This window comes from Arachis ipaensis, chromosome B3, assembly GCF_059453495.1.
Source record: "Arachis ipaensis isolate K30076 ecotype BB chromosome B3, ASM5945349v1, whole genome shotgun sequence".
NCBI classification, from domain to species: Eukaryota; Viridiplantae; Streptophyta; class Magnoliopsida; order Fabales; family Fabaceae; genus Arachis; species Arachis ipaensis.
This window is the reverse complement of record NC_142438.1, coordinates 103,937,722-103,949,552: the sequence shown is the minus strand read 5'-3', so window position 1 is coordinate 103,949,552 and position 11,831 is coordinate 103,937,722. Positions and strand designations below refer to the sequence as shown.

Genomic DNA, 11,831 nt, shown 5'->3' with positions numbered 1-11,831 from the left:
TTTTCATAGGGTTCACCCATATAATTCACCTCTGCTATTGCAGGGTTCTCAGGATCATAAGCTTCTTCTCCAGAAGATGCCTCTTTAGTACTGTTGGATGATTCCTTCAATCCATTCAGACTCTGAGAAATTATATTGACTTGCTGAGTCAATATTTTGTTCTGAGCCAATATGGCATTCAGAGTATCAATTTCAAGAACTCCCTTCCTCTGAGGCGTCCCATTACTTACAGGATTCCTTTCAGAAGTGTACATAAACTAGTTATTTGCAACCATGTCAATGAGTTCCTGAGCTTCTGCAGGCGTTTTCTTTAGGTGAATGAATCCACCTGCAGAATGGTCCAATGACATCTTTGATAGTTCAGATAGACCATCATAGAATATATCCAGAATGGTCCATTCTGAAAGCATATCAGAAGGACACCTTTTGGTCAGTTCCTTGTATCTCTCCCAAGCTTCATAGAGGGATTCACCTTCCTTTTGTCTGAAGGTTTGAACATCCACTCTAAGCTTGCTAAGCTTTTGAGGAGGAAAGAACTTGGCTAAGAAAGCCGTGACCAGCTTATCCCAAGAGTTCAGGCTGTCTTTAGGTTGAGAGTCCAACCAAATTCTAGCTCTGTCTCTTACAGCAAATGGGAAAAGCATAAGCTTGTAGACCTCGAGATCAACCCCATTGGTCTTAACAGTATCACAGATCTGCAAGAATTCAGATAAGAACTGAAAAGGATCTTCGGATGGAAGTCCATGAAACTTGCAGTTTTGTTGCATCAGAGAAACTAATTGAGGTTTAAGCTCAAAGTTGTTTGCTCCAATGGCAGGAATTGAGATGCTTCTTCCATGTAAATTGGAATTAGGTGCAGTGAAGTCACCAAGCATCCTCCTTGCATTATTGTTGTTAGGTGCGTCTGCCATCTCCTTTTCTTGTTCAAAAATTTCAGTAAGGTTATCTCTGGATTGTTGTAATTTAGCTTCTCTTAGTTTTCTCTTCAGAGTCCTTTCAGGTTCTGGATCAGCTTCAACAAGAATGTCCTTTTCCTTGTTCCTGCTTATATGAAAGAGAAGAGAACAAGAAAAGAAGAGGAATCCTCTATATTACAGTAAAGAGGTTCCTTATTGTTAGTAGAAGAAGAAAGGGAATAAGAGTGAAGAAGAATGGATAATCCAAACACAAGGGTGAGTATAGGAGCAGAGATATGAGATGAAAAGAAGTGTTAGTAGATGAATAAATAAATAGAAGGAGATGAGAGAGATGGAATTTCAAAAATTAATTAAAATAAAATTAAAAATTAAAGTTAAAAATTGAAATTGAAATCAAATTAAATTAAAAGTAAAACAATTAATTAAAAAAAGAGAATTTTGAAAAAGGGGGAAGGGATTTTCGAAAATGAGAGAGAGAGAATTAGTTAGGTAGTTTTGAAAAAGATATGATTGAAACAAAAAGATAAGATTGATTGAAAAAGATTTAAAAAAGAAATTTAAAAAGATTTGATTTTGAAAATTAAAGTTGATTACTTGACTAACAAGAAACTAAAAGATATGATTTAAAATTTAAAGATTGAACCTTTCTTAATAGGCAAGTAACAAACTTAATATTTTTGAATCAATCACATTAATTGTTAGTAATATTTTCGAAAATATGAAATAAACATAAGAAAAAGATTTTGAAAATTATGAAATAAGATGAGAAAAAGATTTTTGAAAATCAATTTGAAAAATTTTCGAAAATATTAGCAAGAAATTTTGAAAAAGATTTGATTTTTGAAAAAGATTTGAAAAATATAGAATTTTTAAATTGAAAATTTGATTTGACTTATAAGAAACAACTAAATTTTTAAAATTTTTGAAAAAGTCAACTCAAATTTTCGAGAATTTATGAGTGAAAAAGGGAAAGATATTTTTTGATTTTTGAATTTTTAATGAAGAAAGAGAAAAACAACCCAAAGACTCAATGCATGAAAATTTTGGATCAAAACATGTGATGCATGCAAGAACACTATGAATGTCAAGATGAACACCAAGAACACTTTGAATGTCAAGATGAACACCAAGAACTTATTTTTGAAAAATTTTTCAAGAAAAGAAAACATGCAAGACACCAAACTTAAAAATTTTTATTCTTTAGACATTAACAAATTGAAATTGCATATGAGAAACAAGAAAAGACATAAAACAAGAAAATATGAAGATCAAACAAGAAGACTGGCCAAGAACAACTTGAAGATCATGAAGAATGCAATGCATGAAAAAAAAATTTTTTTTAGAAAATTAAAAAGATGCAATTGACACCAAACTTAAAAGTTGACTCTAGACTCAAGCAAGAAACACACAAAAAAATATTTTTGATTTTATGATTTTGTAAATTTTTTTTATTTTTTCGATAATTAATTGGGAAAAACGAAAAAAAGAAAATATATTTTTTTTCGAAAATAAGAAATAAAAAGCTTAAAATTAAAAGAAAATTACCTAATCTGAGCAACAAGATGAACCGTCAGTTGTCCAAACTCGAACAATCCCCGGCAACGGCGCCAAAAACTTGGTGTGCGAAATCGTGGTCATTCCTTCCTTGGTAACGGCGCTAAAAACTCAATACGCACGTTCATGTTCTTAATTCTGTTTCACAACTTCGTACAACTAACCAGCAAGTGCACTGGGTCGTCGAAGTAATAAACCTTACGTGAGTAAGGGTCGATCCCACAGAGATTGTCGGCTTGAAGCAAGCTATGGTCACCTTGTAAATCTCAGTCAGGCGGATTCAAATGGTTTTATGAATTGATAAGTAAAAGATAAATAAAATATAACTAGGATAGAGATACTTATGTAATTTATTGGTGAGAGTTTCAGATAAGCGTATAGAGATACTTTTGTTCCTCTGAACCTCTGCTTTCCTGCTGTCTTCATCCAACCATTCCTACTCCTTTCCATGGCAAGCTTTATGTAGGGCATCACCGTTGTCAATGGCTACATCCCATCCTCTATGTGAAAATGGTCCAATGCGCTGTCACTGCATGGCTAATCATCTGGCGGTTCTCGATCATACTGGAATAGGATTTACTATCCTTTTGCGTCTGTCACTACGCCCAGCACTCGCGAGTTTGAAGCTCGTCACAGCCATCCCTTCCCAGATCCTACTCGGAATACCATAGACAAGGTTTAGACTTTCCGGATCTCAAGAATGGCCATCCATGGGTTCTAACTTATACCACGAAGATTCTAATATCTTGGACTCGGTCCCCTGTATTAGATATCTAAGAGATATTCATTCTAGCTTGTTTGCATGTAGAACAAAAGTGTTTGTCAGGCACGCGTTCATAAGTGAGAATGATAATGAGCGTCACATAATCATCACATTCATCATGTTCTTGGGTGCGAATGGATATCTTAGAATAGGAATAAACTTGAATTGAATAGAAAAACAGTAGTACTTTGCATTAATCTTTGAGGAACAGCAGAGCTCCACACCTTAATCTATGGTGTGTAGAAACTCTACCGTTGAAAATACATAAGTGATGAAGGTTCAGGCATGGCCGAATGGCCAGCCCCCATAAAGGTCTAAGATAGCATAAAACTAATCAAAGAGAATGTAAATACAATAGTAAAAAGTCCTATTTATACTTACTAGGGTTTACAGAAATGAGTAAATGATGCAGAAATCCACTTCTGGGGCCCACTTGGTGTGTGCTTGGGCTGAGCATTGAGTTTTACACGTGTAGAGGTCTTTCTTGGAGTTGAACGCCAGTTTGTAACCTGTTTCTAGCGTTTAACTCCACTTTGCAACCTATTTCTGGCGTTTAACTCCAGAATGCAGCATGGAACTGGCGTTCAACGCCAGTTTACGTCGTCTATCCTTAATCAAAGTATGGACTATTATATATTGCTGGAAAGCCCTGGATGTCTACTTTCCAACGCAATTGAGAGCGTGCCATTTGAAGTTCTGTAGCTCTAGAAAATCCACTTTGAGAGCAGAGAGGTCAGAATCCAACAGCATCTGCAGTCCTTCTTCAACCTCTGAATCTGATTTTTGCTCAAGTCCCTCAATTTCAGCCAGAAATTATATGAAATCACAGAAAAATACACAAACTCATAGTAAAGTCCAAAAATGTGAATTTTAATTAAAAACTAATAAAATTATAGTAAAAACTAATTAAATTATACTGAAAACTATGTAAAAACTATGCCAAAAAGCGTATAAATTATCCGCTCATCACTAATCTTTGAAAATCCTTAATTAAATTTGTAGGAATTTTGTCGCTAAACCAAAGCTAGTCTAAATGAAAAACCAAAGTTACAAAGTAGTTGCTAATTTGCTAAGAAATAATATGTATTTAATTAGTTGCAATACTATCGCAAAATTCATTACAAATTCCTTTTAAACTACTACAAATTGATAACTATCTCGCACTATAAGAAAAACTGGCTTTCGCTATGCTTTTAAAGCTTGCCAAAAAGTAGAGATACAACCACACTTTTTAGTGACTGAATAGATAGTGGCAAATCTATCACTAAATTAAAAGCTAATTCCATAGAAGAAATAGACTAACAGGTAGTTGCTAATTAGCGTCAAATACTATTGTAGTAAACTCATCGCTAAATCCAAGCTAACTTCATAGAGAAAATAGAATGCTTAGTTGAGTTGACGCTAATTAGTGAGGAGTTTTTTCGAATCTAACTCGTCGCAAGTTGTTTGCTAATATGATCACAAATCTATCTCAATTTGTAGTAAATCTATAGCTAATCTTTGAAAATCCTTAATTAAATTTCTAGGAATTTTGTCGCTAAACCAAAGCTAGTCTAAATAAGAAACCAAAGTTACAAAGTAGTCGCTAATTTGCTAGAAAATAATATGTATTTAATTAGTTGCAATACTATCGCAAAATTCATTACAAATTCCTTTTAAACTAGTAACAAATTGATAACTATCTCGCACTATAAGAAAAACTGGCTTTCGCTACGCTTTTAAAGCGTGCCAAAAAGTAGAGATACAACCACACTTTTTAGTGACCGAATAGATAGTCGCAAATCTATCACTAAATTAAAAGCTAATTCCATAGAAGAAATAGACTAACAGATAGTTGCTAATTAGCGTCAAATACTATTGTAGTAAACTCATTGCTAAATCCAAGCTAACTTCATAGAGAAAATGGAATGCTTAGTTGAGTTGACGCTAATTAGTGAGGAGTTTTTTCGAATCTAACTCGTCGCAAGTTGTTCGCTAATATGATCGTAAATCTATATCAATTTGTAGCAAATCTATAGCTAATCTTTGAAAATCCTTAATTAAATTTGTAGGAATTTTGTCGCTAAACCAAAGCTAGTCTAAATGAGAAACCAAAGTTACAAAGTAGTCGCTAATTTGCTAGGAAATAATATGTATTTAATTAGTTGCAATACTATCGTAAAATTTATTACAAATTCCTTTTAAACTAGTAACAAATTGATAACTATCTCGCACTATAAGAAAAACTGGCTTTCACTACGCTTTTAAAGCGTGCCAAAAAGTAGAGATACAACCACACTTTTAGAAACGTTCCGATTGAATTGGTTTTGGCTACGCTTCGAAAGCGTGCCAATAGGAGACATATCCACGCTTTTGAAAGGAGAAAATAAGAAAGTATAAAAAGAGTTGATTTTTTATTGATTTACATGCTATAATTATAACTAAGAAAATTACAATCCTATAATAAAACTAATAATTTAATTTACATAAAGCAAATGTAATGCTAATAAGCCATAACAACCTCTTTGTTTCAAGCTAAAATATGGAGAAAAATGCTTATTCCATTTTTGATAAATTTATGGAGAAACCATCAATTGAGTGTTGATTACCTCATCAGTTTTGCAAATTACAAAAAAGCAACACCAATCAATAAAAAAATGAGAAATTTTTTGTCCATACATGAGGTCATAGAATTATAAGCCAAACTAACCCATGATGTAGAATTCCATAAATTGATTCATAGAAAATGATCACCAAAGAAGTAGCAAGAAATTCAACAAAAAAGAAAAGAAAAGAAATTCATAATCATAAAGAATCCAACAACAGTCAAAATCGAAAGCAGTGAACTACACTACACAACATCATGTGATTCTTGTTTGCATGCAAAAGAAATTAATCAAGATAAACAACAGAATCAAATAGAAGAATGCAAGATGAGAAATTAAAGCAAAAACTTTACCAAGAAACACAAATAGGATTCATTTTCGGCTCCTCTCAACATAAGAGAACAAGGTGAGTTGAAAATAGCATGAGCCAGCAAATAGCTGAAAAATTGATAAGAGACGTTGAAAAAAAAAGAGTAAAATAATTGACTATTTAACATTGACCTAAAATTAAACAATTGATTCTCATTAAAAGAGATTGCATCAAAAAACAGGTTCAATAACATCAATCTACAGTAGTAATTTGTGCAAGTTCAACCAACACAATCAGTAGAGGATGTTAACCTTCTTTCCAGGAGCTGCTCTATTGCCTGGTGCCTGAGCACTTTCCCCTTTACCAGGTTCTTTCAACTTGTTCTTTTTCTTCTTCTTTTTCCTGAAAATTATATGAAATCATTATCAGGAGAGAAAAAGAAGTACAAAATAGTTGGTATAAATTAAACAAAAGGCACAAAGTGTTCTTTTTCAGTGACCCTTTCAAAAAAAAAAAACAAAGGTTGGTTGGCACAGAAATGTAAGATGTCACTAAATCAGTATATTGTCTAACCTGTCTTGCTGCTGCGGTTCATCTCCATCAGCACTTTCGACTTTCTGTTTTAAGCTTGGAGAATGATTAACACCTGCATTTTTGCCAGCTTCCTTAGCTGTCTTATGTGCTTTATTTCCTATAACTTCAGATTTACCTTTCTCAGCAGCAGGAATTGGAAATCCATCCTCAACTTCACTTTCTGAAACAGGATGGCCAGTCTCACCCCTAATAACTATTAGAAGCTGAGAACTTTTTGTTTTTTTTTTTTTAAACAAAGAAAGCTCAACACAATAAAGTGGAGCAACAGATAAACAGGCATATTAAGCAACCAGAAAAAACCAAACACGAAGGTGATCAATCCCCTGTCATCTCCAGCATAGCCATCAACAACCAAAAGGATCAATACCAGCCCACTCCTTGTAGCTCAGAAACGTTCTACTTTGAATGACTTCAACACCTGCTTCTCTATTATTGAAGATTCTGTCATTGCGTTCCATCCAGATGTTCCAAATCACTCAGCCACCTCTTCTTCTCCTCTTTTCTATTAAGCATGCTAGTCCAACTCTCAAATAGACCTTTAATGGTTCCTATGACTACCCAATCTCTACGAAAGCCCCTCAACCATGTGCACCACACCTGCCAAGTAAACTCACAAAAAAGAAACAGATGATGAACAGATTCCATCTCTTTTTTACACAGGACACAAATATTGTCACTCTGCTGGATGACACCCAATCTATTCAACCTCTCTTTAGTATTCACCCGACCAACTAGAACAAACCATCCAAAAAGCTCTATTCTTGGCGGTACCAACCCTTTCCAAATAACACTTGTGAAATTATAGCTCGTAATCTCTTGTGAAAGAGTCTCCGATTGCAGCACCTGCACCGAAGAGTAAGTAGAAAAAATACCTTTATTATCAAATTTCCAAACAAGATTATCCTGTCTACCAGTTGATAGCTTCACTGGCCTTAACATCTCATGAAGTTGATGAACAAGTTCCAACTCCCATTGAAATAACTCTCTCCGCAACTGAAAATTCCAAATCCACTCTAACCCATCCCAAAACCCACAATCTCCTATCACAAATCCTTGTTGGTTTGAAACAGAGAAAACCCTTGGAAAACTCGCTTTCAAAGGACCACCTTGAATCCAATTGTCTTCCCAAAACATAGTTTTCCTACCATCCCCTACTTCCATCGCCATCCCACTAATAAGTTTATCTTTCACCTGTTGTTCTTTTATATTCAACTGACAGATGTCTTTCCATGGGCCACCCTTTACTGGTACAAGATGATCTGATAGTCGTAAATTAGGATTCAAATTGTTACAGGAACAAACAATCTTCTTCCATAACGGACATTCCTCTTTTGAAAATCGTCACCACCACTTAAACAAAAGCGCTGTGTTCATGAGCATTGCATTCCGAACCCCTAAACCCCCCGCCTTTTTTGGTGCCTGAACCACTTTCCACTTCACCAGAGGTATACCATAGTTTCCATCCTCCTTGCCCCACATAAACCTCCTCTGTAATGCAATCAACTTGTCAGCGACCGCCTTCAGCATCTTGTAAAGGCTAAGGTAATAAATTGGTAAGTTGTTCAACACCAATTTGATGAGAACTAACTTTCCAGCTTTGTTTAGAATCTTCGCTTTCTATAAGCTGAGCTTCTCTTCCACCTTATCAATGATAGGTTTCTAAGTCTTCACCAATCGTGGGTTCGTCCCTAAAGAGATCCCAAGATACCTAACAGGTAAGACAGCTTGATTGCACCCCAGAAGGCGACAGCCCTGCTCCACCCACTCTTGCTCATAATTGACCGAGATCAGACTCGACTTATCAAAATTGATGCTCAGACCCGACATCAGCTCAAAACAGCGCAACAGCCTCTTGTAATTCATAATTATCTCTGTCTCCAGAGGGCAAAACAAAAGTGTATCATCCGCGAATTGAAGATGTGACAGTTCAATATGATCTCTTCCAACCATTAAGGGAGCAATGCGCCCATTGTGTACGGCTTCCCCCAACATCCGATGCAACACATCAACCACAAGAACAAAGAGAAGAGGAGAAAGTGGATCTCCTTGTCTTAGGCCCCTCTCCATTTTGAACGGCTTAGACGGTGACCCATTAACCAGGACAGACATAGTGGCCGAACTGACACACTCCTTCATCCAATTCCTCCATCTTTGTCCAAAGCCCATCTTCTGAAGCACAATATCGACAAAACTCCACCTGACTCTATCATATACTTTCTGAAAATCTAGTTTTATAATTGCTGCCTTCTTTTTACGCGTCTTGAGCCACTGAACCGTCTCACAGGCAATTAGGGCGCCATCATAGATTTTTCTACCCTTCACAAATACACTTTGTGTCTCTCCTACCAAACCCGGCATAACTGTTCTCATTCTTCTCACCAAGACTTTTGAAATCACCTTATACACACATCCCACCATACTAATCGACCTAAAGTCCTTGATCTCTTTGGCAGCCACAAATTTCGGAGCAAGGGTTACCCACGTAACATTCGCATCAGTTGGTAGCTTAGCATTCTGGAAGAACCCCATCACTGCTATTGTAAACTCCTGGCCAATCTCCTCCCAGCATCGTTTGATAAAGTTCATATTGTACCGTCACTACCTGATGCTTTAGAAGATACTGAGAATTTCTAAGCTTCTTCTTTTATCTAAGCTTACTGTTTCTTTTTCTTCAATTTCTAAGCTGGATCTTCTTCATTTTTAGGTATTTCCTCTTCCACTATTTCTTTAATTCTAACTATATAATTAATTAAATGTAATTAGCCAATAGTAATAAAAATGCCACTGTCTTTACTACTTGCAAACAACATGAATGAATATGCGACTAAACAAGAAGGTTCATGCCATAATCAGAATAATTGCTATTACTTTGTATGAGCATCAATTAGAACACTACATAATGATTTAAAAAAAATAAACAAGAAAAAAGCAACATAAGGAAGGGGAAAAGGCAGAAAAGAATCACATACTAGCTTTAACAAAAGTCAATAATAATGCAATCAACTAATCAATACCTCCACTATTTGGGGAAGCCGAAGATCAGTACATTTTCATATCACTGTCATCTGTGTAGTATATCCTCGAAGTTCTCAATGCCCTCCTTGACCCTCACCCACTCCGTTAATTCCCACTCTTACACCCTCGCTCACTCTCTTTGTGACTATTTTAAAACCATGAGTTATCCATGGATGAAAAAAAATGCCCATATCCTCATGTTCCTACATATTCATGTGAACGAATCTCATTAACCAAGCAGATCAAATCGCACAGTAAATGACAAACATAATGTTCAACATACAGTCAAGAAAATTTAACCATCAGAAAATCAGTCCAAAAGAGAATTCATACTACCACAGACTCAACCATTGCAGCAGTATCCTCATTAGATAGAAATCCAGATACAACTTTTTTCGACATATGTTTAACTAGCATTCGGGTGGAAAAAGATTAGCAGTTAAAGGAGCCGCATCCAAAGCAATAAAATTGTGTTGCGGAAATGAATAGACTCTTGTGGTAAATTTAGTGGTATTCAATCAATTAGGTAACTCTTAGAAAGTGCTACGCATGCTTCATACTATATAGAAGTATGGGAATTTTGCCTCGTTTTTATATCACCATTTTTTTATGATTCTGCTAGTCCTTATGCTCTAACTAGTCTTAATATTCTAGCAGCAAATTGCAGGTTAAGAAATAACTAAAAAAGAACGGAGTACCCACTTCAAGTGGTTTTAGCGGAGAAGAAAAAAGTGATAGCTACTCATGAGCAAGAAGTATCCATCCTTTTTTTCTTATATATTTAATAAAAAGTAAAGAAGCAACAAAGTGGAACTAATAAAGGCAGGAATGGCTAGGCCCAAAATGAATGATGAGCTAACACGTTAAAACCTTCCCACTAATCTATATGAGGAGTGCGCCTTTTCTATAACAAGTTCTCCATAAGTAGATTTGTTCATTATAAATCCTTCTTTTTGTAGTTAGTTTCGGGATGAAAACCTATTACCAGACAGAAAAGGGGTTTCTTTTCTATCTATTATCATTCATTTCCCATAATCAGCAACAACATTTCAGAAAATCAGCAACTCAGAATAAGCAAACATAAAAAAATCATTATTATTAACTCAGCAACTCAAATTAAACCCAGCAACTCATAATTAAACGTAACTTAGAAACTCACAATTAAACCTAACTTAGCAACTCACAATTAAACAAGCAAAAATAATTTGAAGAGATAGAGAGCTTACTGGCGCGAGGAAGGAAGGGTAGTGACAGTGATGGAGGAATGTGCAGTGACAACGATAGAGGAAAGGAATTGAGCTTGGACGAAGAGAGCGAGAGAGAGCTCGAAGCAGGGCCATTGAACTCAAAAATACTACGCTCGACCTTCGTGACGGTGACGGAGGAATGGGAACTGCCAGCGAAGACATAGAGAGAGAGAGAGAGAGAGAGAGAGAGCGCTCGGATGAGTGGAGAGGAGAGCTTCCTACGATGGCGACGAAAGCAGGAACGAATCGAAGAGGGCCGAACCACTGAGCAGAGCTTCCACACGCGACGACAGGAGGAACGAATCAAGGAGAGCCGAACCACCGAACAGAGCTTCCACGCACGATGCGGCACCCACTGTCTGTCCTTGGAGGAAAAGAGTTCGACGATGACCGAAGAGGGATGGTGGCTACTGCGGCTGCGTTTAGGGAAGTTTGGCACTAGGGTACTCCAATTTGAATTTTCAGAGAAAAAAGATAGGGGTGGAGTGCCTTCATACGATTAAATGCTTATAGGTGCGATTTCAAATTTTGAAATAAAATGCTTTTTTTTGTTTATTTAGTTACTATTTTTTTTTCCAAATTTTCATTTTGATTTTTTTTAAATAATTTAAATTTTAAAAAATCTTTTATAAGGTAAATATTATTTTTTTAATAAATACAAAAATATTTATGTAAATATGAATGATCTTATATTAAAATAAATAAATTAAAATAATTTGTATTATTCTTTTAATTTAAGAATATTTTTATGTATTAAAATTTATATTTCCATAACAAAAATCTTAAAAATCAGTTCAATTTAATTAAATATACATTATTGGATACTTTGTATATAATAAAATTTAT

General features: G+C 35.4%; 1 non-coding gene across 1 annotated transcript; it reads left to right on the top strand.

Annotated features, from left to right (window-relative positions):
* Positions 1 to 404: 404 nt before the first annotated feature.
* On the top strand, positions 405 to 512 carry LOC148571870 (small nucleolar RNA R71). The gene has a single exon (XR_015908994.1). It is a non-coding gene; the product is annotated as a small nucleolar RNA R71 (small nucleolar RNA).
* Positions 513 to 11,831: the final 11,319 nt, after the last annotated feature.